This window comes from Mustela lutreola, chromosome 1 (genome assembly GCF_030435805.1).
Source record: "Mustela lutreola isolate mMusLut2 chromosome 1, mMusLut2.pri, whole genome shotgun sequence".
In the NCBI taxonomy this organism is placed as follows: domain Eukaryota; kingdom Metazoa; phylum Chordata; class Mammalia; order Carnivora; family Mustelidae; genus Mustela; species Mustela lutreola.
This window is the reverse complement of record NC_081290.1, coordinates 121,196,979-121,217,406: the sequence shown is the minus strand read 5'-3', so window position 1 is coordinate 121,217,406 and position 20,428 is coordinate 121,196,979. Positions and strand designations below refer to the sequence as shown.

The 20,428-nt window shown below is 36.9% G+C and overlaps 1 protein-coding gene across 7 annotated transcripts in view; it reads right to left on the bottom strand.

Annotated features, from left to right (window-relative positions):
• MAPK10 (mitogen-activated protein kinase 10) overlaps positions 1–20,428 on the bottom strand; it is a 611,144-nt gene that overhangs the window by 309,725 nt on the left and 280,991 nt on the right. For 6 of the 7 annotated variants that reach the window (XM_059173366.1, XM_059173369.1, XM_059173394.1 and 3 more), the window contains one exon: positions 15,997–16,111. The gene's annotated coding sequence lies outside the window, so the exon portion shown is untranslated. Of the gene's footprint in view, positions 1–15,753; positions 15,861–15,996; positions 16,112–20,428 lie in introns of all 7 variants that reach the window. The other variant, XM_059173371.1, reaches the window with a different exon arrangement.

Here is a 20,428-nt window from a genome sequence, read left to right as displayed (position 1 = left end):
AATGTGGAATTACAAAGAGGGAGGAACACAAGCCTATGAGGACATATGAAATAAGGTCTTTGTTCCATGACTTTCTGGAGATGCCTTCCCTGGCTACCATAGTTAAAATCATAACAGTACACCATACTCCATAACCAACCTCCCACTTTAACATTCTTCTGACAATTTCCTCCATCTAATATACAATATATTTTAGTTATCCATCTGATGTATCGTCTGTTTCAACCAGAAAGGACTCTTGAAGCCAGGGATGATTTTTTAATCTATTATATTCATTACAGCATCCCCATAGCTACAAAGGAACCTGGCACACAGTAGTGTCAATAAATATTTATTGAAGGAATAAATGAAACCAAATCTGTCCTAACTGACAATACCTCCAGATGGCCTTTATTCCTGCACAGTAAGTTTAATGTAGCTAGAAGTCTTATCATAGATCAAATTCAGAAGCAGTTTCTGCACTAGTTATAAGAGTTGATAGTCACTCCTATCACCTCAGAAAAGCAAATCATATCTGAAACACTTCAGATGGAGGCTCCTCAGAAACTGCTCAAGGTCTCTGTTCACACTTACATGAGTGGATATCCAGAAGAAAATGTGTAATAAGCCCCTTTGTGTTTCAGAGTCATAAAGAATAAATTGTCTCACACCAGAGAGAGAATGGGGAAATGGAAAGAAGTGATGAAAATTCTGGGTCCTTTAGATGGTGGCATCTACCTGCAACATGAATGGATAATCTAGGCCAAGCTTGCAACCCAGGAAGAAAGAAGGACTACCACAAATAGCCATTGTATTAATGCCTAGATCAAGAGCTATCAAGTAATCCACCACTGCTACATTACACATAATAAAAGAAAATATTGCTTTTTAATTTTCTGTGTTACCCTGCGAATCTGTTTCTGGATTGAAAGCCCTGATGCTGGGGATGGACTGAGACAAACTGGATATCATCTAGAATCTTCTGCCTGGCATTCAAGCCCCACCGGCTTGTCCAAATATTCCAACACATCAGGCTGGTCATTTTACCCTGAACATCTTTGCATTTCTAATATCTACTTGCATTTTCCAACAGCCCAATTGCTCAGATTCCAGTTTCCTCCATTCCAGTCTGTACTTTCTTTTTTTTTTTTTTAAGATTTTTATTTATTTATTTGACAGAGACAGACACAGTGAGAGAGGGAACACAAGCTGAGGGAATGGGAGAGGGAGAAGCAGGCTTCCTGCTGACCAGGGAGTCCGAGGCAGGGCACAATCCCAGGACCCTGGGATCATGACCTGAGCCAAAGGCAGATGCTTAACAACTGAGCCACCCAGGCACCCCCAGACCATACTTCCTTTAACAAATAATGCAACACCTCCTCTTCTCCTTACTTTCCTTGACTAATTCCTTGCTTTTCTTCTTCTCAGAATGTCTATGGAAATTATTTTTTAATGTTACATTTGAAGGGAAAATGAGAATCTGAAAACCATGTCCATGTACATCATCTCACTTACATAAAGAGCAGAGTACTATTTTATAGACCTTTTTTTTTTTCATACATTCCCCAGCTCTCTACCTTTTCCATAGCTTGCCCAGTGTCAGATTGGAAATGTGGATCTGATCTGTGTGGCTGGAAAGAGGAAGCCCTTGGGCGCGATGCCCTGCTGTCGGTGACTACTATATCATATACCATACAGGATGTAAGAGCAGGGTTGCAGACCAAAGTCATCTCAACTGTCACCAGAACATCAATCCCAACAACACAAGATTTAAAAAACTAAAAGGAAAGAAATGGTAAATGTGCACAGTCGCTTGGGGCCTCAGACAGTGTCATGCAGTGACTGAGGCAAGCAGCCAGGAAGGGAAGAAGTTGAAGTGAAATACGACCAAAAGTCTTTGTGTAAACACTGCTCTCACTGCATCCCCAAGACAGCGGGATCTTATTTTGGGTAAAAAAAGACTGGAGACTTCACTCCCTTACATAACCACAGAGAATTCAGGTTCCCCTCTCATGATGCCATCTCACCTTCTTTTCTTCTTTAGTGTTACTTCCTAACCTTCATTTTAACCAGGTTTATGTCCCTATATGAACAGAGTTGAGGTTGAAAGAGGATAGGACACAGTGAAAACCTCAATCATTAGCCTGACAGCCTAATTTTATTCTCCAAGCATCATATTCAAATTTTTTCTTTATTTTCACGAGGCAGTAAAGTACAATGCAGAAGTTAACAGATTCTGCGCTGTCACTCACTAACTGTTACAGCTTGAACATGTTGCCCAACCTCTTTGTACCTCAATTTGCTCATCTGTAAAATGGGTATAATAACAATAGTACCTACGTCATTGTGAGTATTATGAAGAATAAATGAGATAAGATATAGAATGTACTTGTGATATTGCCTGGCTCAGACTAAGTAGTCTGTAAGTATTTGTAATTATAATTACTAGATGTGTCATAAGGATTAAAAAAATAATAGCTAATAGCCAATGAAAATGATACTAAATGATTTTCATTTACTCCTCACATAAACTCTGTGAAGTAGATATCACCATTGTTTGAACTGAAAATGAAACAGGGGATCAAAGAAGTTATAAGAGGGGTCCAAAACTACCCAAGCAATAAGTGATGGAGTTAGAACTCAAAACTACCAATCTGATTACAGAATCAAGCTCTAAACCACCATATTTCAGGTAGGTAATAATACTTGCTAATATGTATTGAAATTTTGTTATGTGCCAGGCACTATTCTAATAACTTTATATCTCTTACATCTTATACCTCTTGTGAAAATTAATTTAAGTTCTCAGAACTACCTTATGAGACAGATGATTTTGTTGGTCCCATTTTACAGATGAGAAAACAGAGACCTGGCACTAGGTAACATGGAAGATCACACAACTAACAGATGGCTAAAGTGTACCCCATTCTGAAATATAGGTAAAGCCAAGGTGCTAGATTGAAATCTCGGTGACCTAGTATCAGTTTGAGTATCACGATTTCCAAAAGGGAAACTCCCTCCTGGTATATTCATCTAAACAATTTCTACAATTTCTCAACAGTTTCTGATTGAGACAGATACTCAATACTGGAATAGTAAAAGAAGAAGCTGATTAAATGCTAACGTATTCTGATTTGCCTTACGACCCAATCATTTTTCCTCCTCTGTTAGCAGCTATTTTCAAAAATCATTTTCATTCCACTCTCTATAATTTGAATAGGTTCACTATTAACAAATATGAATCAATTTTTCATAGGAAGCAACATCATTGCCTTCACTTGGTTTTTGTCCCATAGAAGTTAGAGACAATGTAGAGAGAAATGGTGGACGAATACTCAGTCCATGAAACCACAACAAGAGAAGAATCAGCCAATGATATACTTGACCAAAACTCACAGGATTTATAAACATTACTTAACAACAGAAATAGATATTTAACAACTGACTAAATGCTAAGCAGGACCACAGTCATCTAAAAACTCTTAAAGTACTTACATAAATTAAAAAACGAGCCTTGGTTTGGTGAGCAGAGCAGTTTCTGTTGTAGCCCCAGCCATGCACACTGTATATCCACGGCATGATATATGCGCCACATAGATCTCAGTGAATCTGAGCTAATATAGGAAAGTGCCTTTAGAGACATGATCAATAGCAAGGACAGAAACAGACTGTTACAGATCTGGAGAACAGAATGAGTAAAAAAGGAAGATGGCAAAAAAAATTCTCTTTACAGGAAAATTGTGTGGGAGTACAGCAGTGTGCCATGGGAAATAATACCAGTCCGATGGTTAGAACAAGTTATCGGATCCCTTATATTCACAGCAGAATTAAGTACTTGATTTGCTAGATACAAGAAAGCCCAGTAAGAGAGAGAAAAACATAGAAATGCAGATATATGGAAAATAAGTAAAATTTAAAATTGGGGGAATTCTTCAATACTCTTCAAATACTAAGAAATGTTATTCTCAGTAAAGAAAAAGTGATTGATCGGCCCCGTGTTATTCCTTATGCTCCACAATTAAATGAAACCATACGATAATTGAATCTCTCTGCTTGACTTATTTCACTCAGCATCATCTCCTCCAGACCCACCCGTGTTGATACAAGTTGGAGTTGGGGGAAATCAGAAGGGGAGACAAACCATGAGAGACTGTGGACTCTGAGAAACAAACTGAGGGTTTTGGAGGGGAGAAGGGTGGGGGGTTGGGTGAGCCTGGTGGTGGGTATGAAGGAGGGCAGGTATTGCATGGAGCACTGGGTGTGTTACATAAACAATGAATCTTGGAACACTGAAAAAAGAAATAAAATAAAATTTAAGAAAATAGGGGCGCCTGGGTGGCTCAGTGGGTTAAGCCGCTGCCTTCGGCTCGGGTCATGATCTCAGGGTCCTGGGATTGAGTCCCGCATCGGGCTCTCTGCTCAGCAGGGAGCCTGCTTCCCTCTCTCTCTCTGTGCCTGCCTCTCTGTCTACTTGTGATTTCTCTCTGTCAGATAAATAAATAAAATCTTTAAAAAAAAATTTTAAGAAAATAAAAAGGTATGGAAAAGGATCCTGATGAGGAAAAAGATATGTTGATGATAATGATAATAAATTTGACCCAAACCAAAACAAAGCCTTGCAGTTACTGAGCACTTAATGCTCTGTTCTTTTCGTTCATTACCTTCCCAATGGCCTTATGAGATCGGTACCATTATTAGTAACATTCTTAACCAGGATCTCATACAAAGTAACAGAATTTGGATTTAAACCCAAGCAGTCTAACTCTGGAGTTTATATGCTTGACCACCATATCATATAGCCATGTGTTAAATTAATGAAAGGAGCCACAATTGACAAGAACACAGATACAAGTACTGGCATAGCAAATGCTGTTCCATGTGCACAGAGAAAAGTCAGGATAATGAGGGCCTTGATAATGATGGAAAACCTGACCAGAAAAGAAGGATGCAAATAATGAGATAAAATGAAATCCAAATACTATTAAAATGACTTCTCTACTAACCAGGAAAATAGTTTACAGTAAGCAAAATTCACAATAAACAAAACAGAATGGACTTCATGCATGGCTTCATCTTCTCACTTTAGAATTGACAGAGAACAATTTTGCTGCGTAGGCATTTTGTGGTAATGACTTTAGTATTATTAACAGTGACAATAGGTCCAGGCTGTATTTCATATTTACATAGCAGCCTTCAACAGAAGAGCAAAAGCACCTGGCAAACATTCTCATTTTTATTATTGATGGCTTAGATTAATAGAGCGCCTTTCTGTCAAAAGAGCTCATTTATCCTTACATGGACTCTTGTGACACAAAGAGGCAAGCAATCCATTTCTATATTCTACATATGGAAAAACCAAAGCCCAAGGACCTGTGTAAAACTACTTTTTAATACTGTGGTTTGGCTTATAATGAAATCATAAAGAACTTAGTAGTTCCCTTCCTTACTGACTGAAGCACTGTCTCTTTTATAACTTCTTACTCCAAATTACCTAAAATCCAGAGACTTTCCTATCTACTGGACCCCTTTCCACTTATTCTGGTTCTTACTATCTCTTCTTCAAACTGGATTATCATTCCTTTCCTCCCTCTAACTGCTCATCCTGCTTCCATCCTCTCTCTTCTCCATACTCTCAACATTGCTGCCAAAATCATTTACTTAAGCCTGTTCAAAAAATAGCAATAGCTCCTCATTATCTATAAAGACAGACTAAAAATTCCTTCATAGATCACTCACAATCTCCTCAGTCTGTCCCTAATCTATTTTGTCCACCATATCTCTAACTGCCATGTCTTCCATCTCTAAATTACACAAACCTAAACTTCTGAACCCCAAACCCACTCTGCTCCTTGTTCCTTGTATTTCCTCTTCTAGAAGTAACCTTGCCAATTCCAACACTGACGACTAAAATTATCTTCACAACTCTACTCCAATGCCCTCTCCTCCAGGACTCCCTTCTAATACCCCAGTTAAAAATGGCCTCTCCCTCCAACTCCACAACACACACTTAACTTTTATTTGTGGCATTCACCATATTCTGCCTAGGTCTATAGTGACTTGTGAAAGTACATCTGTCTTATTAAAATACTCTCTCAGGGCACCTGGGTGGCTCAGTGGGTTAAGCCTATGTCTTTGGCTCAGGTCATGATCCCAGGGTCCAGGAATTGAGTCCTGCAATGGACTCTCTGCTCAGAGGGGATCCTGCTTCCCCCTCTTTCTCTGCCTGCCTCTCTGCCTACTTGTGATCTCTCTCTATCAAATAAATAAATAAAATCTTTAAAGTAAAATAAAATATTCTATCATTGAGATTCCCAGAAAGTCACCTATGTGTCAGAACCTGTGATGGGTAATGAGTGAAAAAGAGAAATGATCTCTCTGCCTTCATGGAGGTTACAGTCTTATAGTCTTTCACATCTGGAGTTCCTCCTGTGACTAATCAAGCACACTATGTTTTGTTTTGTTTTGTTTTTTAAGTAGTACATACCATTCTAGATGCATAAAAGAAGTTAATGCATTATGTACAGCAAATGCTTTTTGGTGGTCTCGAGCTATAGTACATAAGACCTCCTAAGGATCCCCAAGACCCTTTCAGGGGGCTTCCTGAAGTCAAAACTAATTCCAATAATATAAAGATATGGTTTGTTGTCATCATTCTCATTTACTCTAAAATGTACAGTAAAGTCTTCCAGAGACTACATGGTATGTTTTATAACAACAGGTTAAAGCCATAAGTATATAAAAAGAATTCAGCCATCTTCTTTTAAACTAATCATAGAACAGATTCACAAAAATGTAAAACAATACCATTTGTTTTTTTTTTTTAAAACAATACCATTTGTAACTATACTATTTCTGTTCTGTAAAAAGTAGTTTTCATAAAAAGATACATTATGTTAACATGTAATGGGTTTACTATTGCTAATTCATACATGAATTACATGAATATTCTAAATTTTTGTCTTAATTTCTAATACAGTAAATACCAATGAATATAACCCACATAAACCAAAGCTTGTGGTTAATAATTTTCAAGAGCGTAAAAGGATCATGAGACCACAAAGTCTGAGCACTGCTGCTATAGAACACTGAGACTCATGTCTCTCTGCAGAATCCCAATTGAGTAGTTGAGTTTGTAACTGACTGCTCCCTAAACTCAATATCTATTAAAGCAACTATCCTATGTGAGGATTCATTTATTTACAAGTATTTCCCCTTTCTCTCCCCATCTAAAGGCCCCAAGTTTGGTAGTGAGCTGCTTAAGGGCAAGGCTAAATAGAATTTATCTTTGCTGCTGCAGCACCTAGCCCAGAAGAGGCAGCCAGTAAGTATTTGAGGGAGAAGGAAGGAAGGAAGGAAGGAAGGAAGGAAGGAAAAGGAAAGGAGGAAAGAGTTGGCGAGAGGGAAGAATTGTGTCTTACTCATTCTTCAAAGATTCTACCACAGTAATCTTCCCATTGAAAATATCCATTAACCCTTATCCAAATCTCTTGTATTGATATGATATCTAAGGTAATCAAAATGCCAATAGTTTCAACTGATATGCTGGAAAATCCCAGTACAGTTTAGAGACCATAATTTTTAAAGGCAAATTTTTAAAGAGTCCCTCATTATAAAAAGTTAAAAAATAAAATAAAAAAAAAAGAATAAGCAAACATTTGTACATAGTAGCCCTTTGATAACAACAGATAACTTTAAGATAAAAAGAAAGATACAAATCTGGAAAGTAGATGCAATCATTTGGTTGCCTTGTGCATAAGTTACCTTCTTTATGGATAATAAAGTCTCAATAATTAGAAGTGACTTCCTATAATTCAAATATCTTATCTTTTGATTTAGAGTGACAATGTGAGGCTAAAGATAACTAAAGAGGTTGGGTTAGAGCAAACTTGGACATGGAAAGTCTGTTTTCCAGATCCTTATAAACCTCCATCTGGCCTATTCTTCCCTTTCAGTTGTCTATGATGCTGCTTTCCATTCTCAAGAGGTCCCTTCACAGGCTAAGTCTACCCTCACTAAGGTAGTCCACTATCCCTGGTCTTTTGGGTATTATCCCATGCTTTAATTCAATCTGTACAACTTAATACACAGAGTTTTCACAGTTAAAAAGAAATTTAAACATCATCTATCACAACTCCTTCATACACTGTTGAAGCTCAGCTAGGTTAAGACTTGCCCAAAGGAATATTAATTAGTGACAGAGCCAGGATGAGAACCTAACATCAAGGTCTCTTCCTTTCCCAGAAACTACATGATGAGAATTTTTAAATAATCTGCTAAACCCCTAGCAAAGTACTGTCTTGATAAAAGTACAGGGGCACATCCTATGTGGGGAAAATAAGGCCCTGGCAGGGAAATTTCCACAGCGTGGCAGAAGCAGACTGAAAGCCAGGTGTCTCACGAAAGCCCATACCACTTTGTTGGATATATATTATTTAGACATATTTCAATTTGGGAGAATGAAGGAGTGGGAATGACAGTTGGGCAAGAGTTCCCAGAGGGCAGTGGGTGTGAACCGGACCTTGAAGGATAGAAGTTTTCCAGATAGAATCGCAGTGGCAGCGGGAAAGGTGCGGAAGAGAGGGAAAAGGAAACTTCCAGACATAAGGAAAAGCTGTGGCAGCCTGAAGAAGAGATGGCAATAAGGAAGTGACACAGAGCCAGTCAGGGAAACAAAGGCTGCTCCTCCTCTCTGGAAGGTCAAGAGCTGAGTCTAGAGCAGTACTGGAAAAAAGATACACAGGACTGGAGATTCTAGAAAAACATTTTCTAGAGATAAGTTTAACAAATAGGAAATTTCAGCCTTTTTAGTAGCTGATCTGTGTGACTTGCCTGCCTTTCGTCTGGGCAGTCAACATATAAAGCCTCAAACACTTATTCACCGTTCACTAAACACCTACTGTGTACCAGACACCAACAACTAAACACCCTTCTGCACCACCATTGTCAACTAGGAGGGCAGTGAAACAATGAGTTTTGAAACTCTCTGGGCTTGAATCTCAATTCCAGGACTCATAGGTCACCTTGCACAAGTTACTTCTCTGTGCTCAGTTTCCTCATCCGTTAAATGAGAATACTAATAACAGCTATCACGTAAGACCTTCATTTTAAATGAGTTAATTCATGTAAATGGCTGAGGACACAGCCTGGCAATGAGCAAGCACTGAGGAAATGTTGGATATTACCAAAAAAAAAAAAAAAAAGGTACTGTATTTGACACCAATCTTGATTCCCTCTCCATATAAAATTCTTTCCCATATATCCCCTTCCTTTAATCTCTTAGTTTAATGTGTTAAGACATTAATCCAAGTGTGGTTGTTATCCATGATTCAACATCCATTATCATCAATTCACACCATAATTCAAGTTTGAGCTTCCCAGGTTAGCTAACCAACCAATTTACTTCATAACGTTTCTATTTTAATAGTAACAGTGTTCAACCAAGAGAAGTAAGTGAGAATTTCACATACTATATCAGGTTTAGAAGCAGAGAACAAAAGGGTGTTTGGCTCCTTAAATTAGGACACAGAGTCAGACATCTGTACTCAGAACCAAAACTAGAAAAGAAACTCAACATATGAGATTTGATTGCCCGTGACATTCCACATTGTTGACCCGAATCTGCTTGGCAAGAGGACAGTCAACAGACATGTGACATGATATATGTAGCTGAAATTCACAAAACATGAAAAACAGCTTAATTTGTTTTCTACCCACTATTTCACATAGTTTTTGCCTAACATATTTTATTCAACCTTTTTTGGGAGCAGTTGGGAAGTACAATAGCTTTAAATCTTATTAAACTAAATTTCAAGGCAGAATTATTCTGATTCTTAAGATTTATAAAAGGATTTTCTAAAGACAATATTGTCAAAGATATCCATTCTCAAATCTAAAGGAGCTTCAAAGTGTGCCTTTAAAGAACAAACAAATCACCTACAACTTCCAAAAGTACAATTAGAAAGAAAACTTTGAAGTATCCAGCATATATTTTTGATATCTGCACTATAAATACAGATTATCACATGCTGTGAATCTATTAAGTATGGACTAAATTTTTCAACCAGCCCTAATCTGAAAATATTTTTTATGTTAACCAAATTTTCATTAAGATCTCCTACTTCTATTTTATAGTACTTCCTCTAGCAGTGGTTATTGGAATACCTGGAATTCTCTATGCAGGATCTGAGATATGGTAAAATTAATGTTAACTCACTCTTCAAATAAGCTCCAGTAAAGTGCCAACTTGTAAAGACAACATTATTTTTTCCTGATACAACATCAAATTATTTAGGCTCTCTCAAACAGTGACAGTCCCAAATTTATTTTCCTAGGAGATACAGACTGAAGTTCCACCAATTGGTGAAAAGCCTTTAAATTTTTATACAATATGGGGGCTAGTTATGTTGGTTTTTTGAGGGTGAAAAAGTCCTAAAGACTTGGCTTCCCATCTTGGTAACTTGCAGCCATTGAAAAATAAGACAATATTGCACTATAATAAATTTCTGAATATTCTCTTATTCATCTCATTTATAAGGTATTTGGTTCCACAAACCTGTTATGTTCATTTCTATCTCTCTTTACTTTGATTATGCTGTTATCACTTCTTGGAATTCCTGTTTTTACACTTTCTTGGAATTCAAACCACATCAATGTTTTAAGGCTCTAGTCAGTCCAACTTTCACCTTTAATACTAAGAAGGATTCAACACAGTGGTTAAAAAAAGAAGTGCTCCCAAGTTGGACTCCATGGACTCTACCAACATTAGTTGCATGACCAAGGGCAAGTTATGAAAGCTCCCAGGCTTCAGTGTCATCATTTGTAAAACGGAAACGCTCAGTAGGATTTCTGTGAGGATTCAGTGAATTAGTACATGCAAAGTGCTTTGAACAGTGAGTGGCACAAATAATCACTCAAGAAATGTTATCCACTATTATAATCTTTATTATAACCTCCATTCTTCCTGCACTACTCTGAACAACACTAGACTCATAATTCCTAAGAACCCTAGACTGTAGAGGTCATTGACTTCAATCTTCCCTATCAAGTAGTAGCACCTCTAAAATGTTCTTAATATTTGGTCAGCCATGAAGATGGTTAAATACTTGCAATGCTGGAAAATTTGCTATTCTTCTAAAAGCACAAACTTGCAGATAATTCTAATCATCAGAAAGATCTTTTATGTATCATGCCTACTTTCTACTCACTGGTCCCTTATTTCCATCCCCACAGCTTCAAAACAAACCTGAATCCTCTATCCACATTCACATAATATTTGGAACAGTCTCTGACTAGTTAAGTAGAATACTTTGTTTCGGAAAATAAAACAAATTTTGATAAAATTTGCTCAATATAAATAATAACCATAAAACTATACTGTTTTTATATGAGAAATTAAGGTATTCTTTGCATCTGAGGGAGTTGGCCAACAATATTCATATTTATTACTCAGTCTACTTAAATAAGACTGTAGTCTCTCTGTGAGGCTGCTTTCCAGTCTGTATCGACAGGCATAATTTTTTGTAGTCTAGTTACTTCTCTATGTAGTCCTTTGGCTGTGTGTCTTTTCTGCTTGTGATTTTATCTTTTCTGCCTGTTTCTATATTTCTATGTGTCTCCCTCTTGCTCTTTTTTTCTTTCTTTCATCAAACAATCACTCAACAAACATTTGTGTAATGCTACCATGTTTCAGGCACTGTGCTAGGGATGGAAAACTCAAAGATAATTAGATCTGAGTCAAATTACTCACAAGTAAGTTGCAGAGACAGATACATAAATAGTTAATAAAACATCATGGTAATGCAATGAGATAGATATACCTTGGCTATTGTGAGAACACTAGAAAGGAATGCCACTGGAAGGAGTCAGGAAACATTTCTGGAAGGAGATAACACCTAATGAAATCTAGAGTGAGTCTCAGCAGAACCTCTCAAAATTTAAATCACCTGAGAATCTTGTTTGAAAGATTTGGAGTCAAGAGATCTGGGTGGGACTTGAGACACTGCTTTTCTATCAAGCCCCAGATGGTGCCCATGCAGTTGGTCTGCAAAGGTCTTAAAAGATGGCAAATGACTAACTAAAAGTTGGGTGGAGTGAATTTGGGCAAGATAGACAGTATGAAGTATCACAGAGGTAAGAAACACTTGAGTGTGTGTTATGAGAATGAAGCACATTAGCATCCCCAAGCAATTCAAAAGATTATCAGTTCCTAAAATGGAGATGGATGGGAATGCTGTACATGGTAAGGTGAAAGAAATTTATTACATAGGCAATGGAGTACATCAAAATAAGTAGGGCAGTAACAACTTGCAGTTGGTAACAACAGTAACAATTTGCAGTTGGTAACAACTGCAAATCAGATCTGGTGGTTTCACTGGTAGAATCAAGGGCAAGAAGATAACATTCTAGGCCACATTAAATAAACCTGCTAACAATGATGACAAGGCAACTGATTTTAAAAAAATGTTTAGCAGAATTGACTGTATTTTCACCTATTAATTTAAAAATCAGGAAAGTTGTTACTCCTTTGTATTCTTTGTAGGCCTGCTATCTATTCTTCATCTGACACTCAGCAACATGTCTGCTTAAGCAAGGCATTTAAAACTCTTTTCACACCAAGTTCCACATTTTAAAACAGTGAAGAGTTGATCCAAATAAACACTGTGGTCTCTTTACCCTAAATTTTATGGTCCCCTGAACTAAATTAATTTCTTATTGAATCATGGAATCATAATTTTTAAAACCTACCACAACAACTGGAATGTAAATATACAGCATATAAATAATATTGACTCTGCCTAGCAAACAGGTATTAAAACTAGAGACTTTTTATATGTCCTACCTCTTCCTCACCCATGACATTCATTACTGAGTCCAATTGCTTTGTACTTATGTTTTATTGGTGATTCTTTGGATTATGTTCCTATGGTTTTTAAATTGGATTCTCACACCTTGGGCGTTCCCTCTGGCTCCTATCTAATCTTCCCCCAAACACTATCTGAAAAATGGAGGAAGTCTGGAGTCAGAAAGCCCTGCGATTGAATACTAAAGCCCACTGCTTCTTAGCTGTGTGACTGTTAGTAAGTTATTTAACCTCTCTAACCCTGAATTTCCTTATCTGTAAATCATAGGATGATATACAGATAAAATGCTTGCAAAGGGCTTAGTACAATGCTGTTACACCTAAGAACTCAGTAAACACTAGTTATTATTTTGAAAGACAAATCTCATAAACACTTGAGCAGTACTTCACAAAAGAAGAAAATCAAATGGCCAATAAAAAATGAAAAGATGTTCTTCATTAGTAATCAACAAAAAGCCAATTAATACTTTTATGAGTACAATTACGTATCCACTTGATTAGCAAAATTTAAGAACTTATAAATCAAATGTTGGGGGAGTATAGAATTTCTCTTATATTGCTGGTGAGAGTGTAAACTGATATAACTGCTTGGGGACAATATTCTGGAAAAACTAGAAAAACTAAGTGTGCACACACCCCCAAATTCAGTACTTCCTTTCCTCAATATTTATCCAAAAGAAGCCCTTACACATGTATATTAGAATCTGCAAGCAACTATATATACATAACTTAATAACTTTATTATAAATGTATTTATAATTATAAATATATTTATAATAGTTAACAAATATATTTACATAAATTATTTATTTTTATATGTAAATAACTCAGGTCATGCACACATACTAGCAAAATAATGTAGAAACAATCCAAATATTCACCTACAGTTAAATGGAAAAGTAAATTTAGTATATTCATGGAGTAGAATACTATACAACAATTATATGAATAAACTATATTATATGACTAAACTACAATTATATGAATAAACTATATTCATTTCCATTATTATATGTTATTATATTAATTTCCATTAATATGGAAAAATCTTACAATGTTTAGCAAAATCAGTTAATTAACAATATATTATATATATATATATATAACCAAATTCAATTATATATCATATATACATATACTATAACTGGAAAATGGAAAACCTACAAAGAAAAGCAAGGGAACAAGGAACAGGTATGACAAAAGGTAGGATAGCAGTAAGTGGTCATCCCTAATGGGGAAGAAAAAGTATGTGATTCTAAAGGAGAACATAGGGATTTACTAGGAATTTATTCCTCAATATGAATGGCAGTTAAATGAGGTTTGCTTTGTTATTGTTCTTTAAACCATATTTGCCTTATATACTTTGCTAAGTCTATTTATATTTCACAATTAAATAATAAACCTAATCATGTCATTCTCCTACTTAGTCTTTTAAAAGTTCTTCATTTTGGAATAAAATTCAAATTTTTTATCTTTAAGAGATACTTCATGGTATATCTCCTGTACCCTCTTCAGCTTCATTTCCACCACCCCATTTATGCCCTAACACAGTAAATGAGACATAGAACTTGCAAAAAAGCATACTCTGCCAAGCATCTAGACCCTTGGAAAATACTCCCCCTGCTCCCTTTCCTCTGGTTATTTTTTTATTATCCTTAACTTTCAGTTAACATATCACTCCCTTTGGAAAGTCTGCCTTGACAACTCCCCATGCCATCTGTATTAGCCTCTCCTCTGCTGCACTTCCTTTAGCACCCCAAGTCCACCCATAGAACGCTCTGTGTAAGGAACACACTCTTGGAATAAATCACCCCACTTAAGGACACATTTTATCATAAGTACCATTTTAGACTGAAAGCTCCTTTAAGGCAGGCACTACCTCTTTCAACTATTGCAAGAGTTAAGGATAATATCTACATCACAGATTCTCAACAAATGTTTGCCTAATGAATAAATGTCTAAGATGGGGCAATATATGTTTTCTACATCACTGGAAGGGGCGCATTACCCAAAATATCACATTCAGCCATATAAAATTGACCTTACTTTAGATCCACGATAGTTGATATTTGGCAACATGTTATTCTCTTTCATAACAAACATGCATTTAATACATGTTGATTAAGCACAGCATAGTGATGACAATTATATATATTTTCTCAATATCCACTATGAGCAAACTATAATGAAAATCATGAGGTGAAATAAGTATAGGGTTAATTTCATCAGTCTTCTTCAGTTATAGTTCATGCATTAATTCCCAAGTCAGCCTACCTACCCAGTGTTATATGAGCCACTAAGCAAACGAAAGAGATATATTGATCACTAGTACAAAACAGCTTCTTCTGGAGTCTTACAAACACCACTGTCACGCACTATTTCTCAAAGAAGTTATTTGACAGATTATGATTGGTTCATCTCTGCTGGAGTCTGTTGATTATTGACTTTGGTGACTATAAAGCATCAAGTATTTGATTAAAAAAATTCTGCCTGTGTGTGCTGATATTTTTATAAAATAGTAAGTTTTCAAAATTATCCCAACTAACAGAGAAACTAGATCTACTTTTAATATAATTGTATTAAGCAAAAAGATTTGTAGGGTAAATGTCTATGAATTTAATTTTATAAAATTGTGCTATGATTTCTCTCACCTTTTTTCCAAGGATCTAAATGTTATATTGATATATATATAATATACATTCTTTATATACTCCTATATATTTACATAAGAATGTGTTTATATGTGTCTCTCCGAAAGGCACTGAGCATTATAATTTAGCTCAGAACCAATTCTTCTACCAGAGGGGATGAATTGGTAAAATACAGAATTATGTCATAAATTTAAAAAGCCACTGAAAAACATTATTACCAGCTGTTACTCAGGCACATGAAATTGTTCATTAGAGCTGTCTTACCGGACTGGTATCATGGAGTGTGGTAGCACTGTGGTGTTTTACAACGCACCCATGCACCGCGAGACTTCATGCTGCTCTATGTGGCACCAGCAGTTAAACATTCTGTCCTGTTGATTTTCACTTCTTTAGTTGAAATTATTTAGAACAGTATTTCTTCAGATCCATACTAAATCCCATGCAATATTTAAAGTTATGGGGATCACATGTTTTCTGCTAAGGAACATTTTTAAATTTGTGACTCACCACTGCTTGTATGGTTTCTCATCTATAGGAAATTGTTCTAATTCAACAGCTTCTTGCATGAGTTGCCATAACGAAGATCTGAGATGGTCCTGCTGTTGGTGTTCCTCACGCTAGCCTAAAATCAAAGCAAAAACACAAAATTAATTTGATCTTATTACTTAAATGAGAATCTCATCTGCATTTAGGAAACCAAAAGACTGACAAAAGCAACTGGAAATGAGTGATGGGACACAGGATGAGGGAATAAAACACCTGAAGGTAGTTCACTCTGTCCAAATGTATTACAAGCAAAAGAACTTTGGTGTTACCAACACCAGAGTAGCTGGATATTTTAAAATCTGAACATAAGCCCAATTAATAATTATTACTTTAGTTGACATGGTATTTGGCTTTGTGATATGGATTTGGTTTTGAGACACAAGGTACCCTACTCAGCTTCAACTGGGACAGCGCCACTGTTACATGTTTATACAGTCTGCTTTTCATGAAAGATTTCATTGGAATGATGGATTTCATACCTACCAACTAAAGGAGGAGGAGAAGCTCAAAAACTTCTGAAGTATGTGAAAGAGAATAAAACTAAACTGAAGTTGTTCTTTTTTTTTTTTTTTTTTGAAGTTGTTCTGAAGCTGGAAACAGACCTGTATGTATGCTTTCCCATAATCTGATCTAGTTACAAAAATAGGTTTGCAACTTCAATCTGTTACTGTTCCTTTTTTGAGATTATATTGGACCAGATTCTCCAAGATTTGCCAGTTTCCAATGCCCTACCCATTATCAAACCATAAGTTTTGATTTCTAGAACTTTAGAAAGTATGTTCATCATACCGAAAATAAACCTCCTCCCTGCTCCAAATAAGAGTCCCTTTCCTGGCCAGGTGCTTACAATTTACTACTATGAATTCTTTCCCCACTATGTCCCCAGACATCTCAATGTAGCCTCCAATGTCACATGTATTTCATTCTCCTCTGAATTCCTGTTCTATTTCTTGTCAAATTACTAATAGAGCCCTTGATTATATACCATCTTTATTTAACCTCATCTCCCCAAATGGCTCCAAACTCTTCCTTCCTTTGCACTTAGCAGAGATCTGTACACAGAAGACATTCCTCCAAGTAATATTTATTGTGTCCCAATAATGTGCCAAACAGACACAGTCAGTACCTGAGAGATTATACTTTCGTAGAAAACACAGGAAACAGGAAGAGGCCATTACTGTATTGTGTGATAAGTGCGAGGAAGGTGGAAGTATGGACACTGAAAACCCTTGCCAGATAAATGGGCCTGAGAGCTGTCACTTCACTATCAGTGCTTCCAGATCTTCTGTGAGAAGAGGACAGTTACTTGAAGAAATTCATTTTCAGGAAGCACATGGAGGACCCAGGCAGGTTAACATACAAAATCCAGGAGGCAGTTTTGCTTCTAGGAGGAGAAGTCACTAAAAAGAATTTCTAGTATTTTTTAAGTCACAGCTGGGTGGTAGCATCTTTTTCCTGTTTTCTACAACACACAGACACACACACACACACACACACACACACACGCACGCAGTAGCAAAAATCCTGTTTATTACTGAGGAGGCCAGTCTACAAATGCCTGATGGCTCTGTAGAAGAACTTCACCTTACACATGTACACCATATGGGATTTCAGAGCAACTGTGGGTTAGGAATGCTTCTAAGGAAACTTGAGTCGTCTTTTTTTCCATTCAAAACTTTAATTTCCATTCCTAGGAGCATTAGTTCTATAAGCCTATGGCTTTTGCATCTCAGAGATAAGAACAGTGAGAAAGGCCATAGTGGCTTATTATGAGTCCAAAACATCAATTCAACTAGAAAAATTCTTTAGCAAAAATAAGTATAGGGTGCCTAGGTGGCTCAGTGGGTTAAACCTCTGCCTTCAGTTCAGGTCATGGTCTCAGGGTCCTGGGATCGAGGCCTGCATCAGACTCTCAGCAGGGAGCCTGCTTACCCCTCTCTCAGTGCCTGCCTCTGCCTACTTGTGATCTCTCTCTCTCTCTCTGCCAAATAAATAAATAAAATCTTTGAAAAAGAAAAAAAAGTATAAATTTGAGTTTACTTCTCATACCAAAAAGGTTCTTTGTTTTAAGGATTTTCAATATTACCTGAGCTCTCCATTTGGAGTTTCTACCAAGATTCATGATAAGAAATGGGGAGAGAGAGGTAGGTTAATACTTAAAATTATAGATTTTTCACTTTCCCCCTCTTTGCCTTGATTTTCTCTTACAGATAAAATGCACTCAAACTGAAAAATCTTTAGTCAAAACCATACAACTTTGCTATGAAAATAGGTACTATATATAGGTAAATTTCTAAATTTCGAGCTCCAATTCTCAATTGCATTTTCTCTTTCAAAGAGAAATGATCAATATGCAGCATGATCTTTTATCTGAATCAGCAGCAGTGTCTCATCTCAGACTTATATAATGCAATAAATATGTTTAATATACGAAAGAAATAAATGGATCTTGTTCTTCTTTACCAATAAGCACTCCCCCAGTAGTCTCCAGGCCCAACTTTATGCAAGTCAGTGGTCCTCAGAAGAAGGTGTGAGAGATGCAAGTGTAGTGGGGAGCAAATACTCAGCCTGCAGCAAATACAGCATTGTACTCCTTCCTGTCATTCCTGGACACTTTGTGCTTCTTTTTGCTTAAGTGTTGCAATGTCCAACCAAAAGCTTAAAGGACACTGCAAGAGGAAATAGTAAAGGCAACAGAGAAAGAATTTTCAGTGTCAGTTTGTTTACTTCTTCTAATTGAAGGAAGACTCCCTTGCTTTGAGACCCATTATTCTCATAAGTAACTAAGCAATCATTCGATTTGTACACACAAATTCCATGCAAAGTCTTTTAGCTGCAAATGTGACCTGAAGCCAGAATGAGAACAGGAAGGGAGAGCATCTGCCCTCACGTTTAACAAACAAGAAAGCCCCCAAATTGTCTTTATTTTTATCATCAGTATTAAAAGACTTTTTCATTAAGATTATATCCAAAGACATAAATTCATTTACATAAAGCTACAATAAAGCTTTAAAAAAAAATCCTTTAAATATGGGATGCTTTACCTTTAAACATGGGAGGCTTTTTCACATTACTGAGGTTAGGCAAATCCCCTTTGCTTATAATATTCCTATAAGATATATTAACCAGGGAAATCTTATGAATTTTCCTGCAACTTAGAAATATACATTTATTTTTAGCATCCACAATCAAGTCTCAGTTCATTCTAACCTTGAAAAACACTGACCACGTCCTATGAAACCATGAAATACTAATAGGTGCAGACATACCAGACAATGACAGCAAAACACACTGGGTCCCTCTGGGATCTGTTCACAAACATCCCCTTCGAGCATGACAAACACACTCCTCCCAACAGCAGATGCTGTTCTGGGGCAAGCAAGCAGGAAGCTGGAGGCAGCTGATTTTTCCACTCTACATATGATTTCTTACTGCCTCATCATCAAGAATTTTTTTTTTTTTTTAACCAGTACTGCAAAGATTCTGTAACACCAGGAACTCATCAAATTAAAGCTACTCTACAACAGGAGGGAGTGATGTGCAGATGAGGAAGCAGGAAGACTGTTTCATATCTAAGGTTATACCACCTTTGTCATCTGATTTGCTATAGTTCCGTTGTGGGGAAGAGAAAATCCAGTTTGCTCTGTGTAATAAAATAAGCTAACCCATACTCTGTGTCCATTAAGAGTGAGATGGAGGCAGGAAAGGGAATACATGCCAAAGGCAGCAAAACTGCTCTCTCCGAGCTGTCTGGCCCCTAAAATCCAATGGTTCCGAAGTAGAGTCAGAAGGTCGTGAGCTCATTCTTGAGCGTCGCTATCTGTACTGACAACATATAGGCTCACCTAAGGTAGAACAAGTACAGAAGCCTCTCTGAGAGAAGTGGTCATTCCTGCAACCATTTTTGATATGTTGATCAGCATTCTGGGAGATCCTCCAGGGTCTGACAGCTAGCAGACGAGGGATGAAGGGAGAAATCAGACGGTGGGCTAGCACTGCTGAGTGCACTTATTCTCCTTCCCTCTGAACTGCGTTCTGTCCCATGACTTAGCCTGCCTCTTTCTGGTTCGTTCATAAAAGTTGCCGTCAACCCCCCAGCAGCACGCAGGGCTGCTGCAAAGACCCTGGAGGGCTCTGCAGCAAAGACAGCCCATGTAAACAGCCTTGGGATTCTTTCGGAGCCTCCTGCCATGGGATAAGCCATTCTTTTTCTACAGCTAAAAGGTAGTACTCAGGGAAGTTAAGTGTCAGAAGGTAAAAGCAGAGACAGCCTCTAGATTTAAATGTGGAGGGAAAAAAAAATACATATAAAATTTTTCTTGAACAATCTCTAACCTTGATATACTCAAAGATTTTCTAATAAATCACATTTATTTTGCTGCAGGCACAAAAG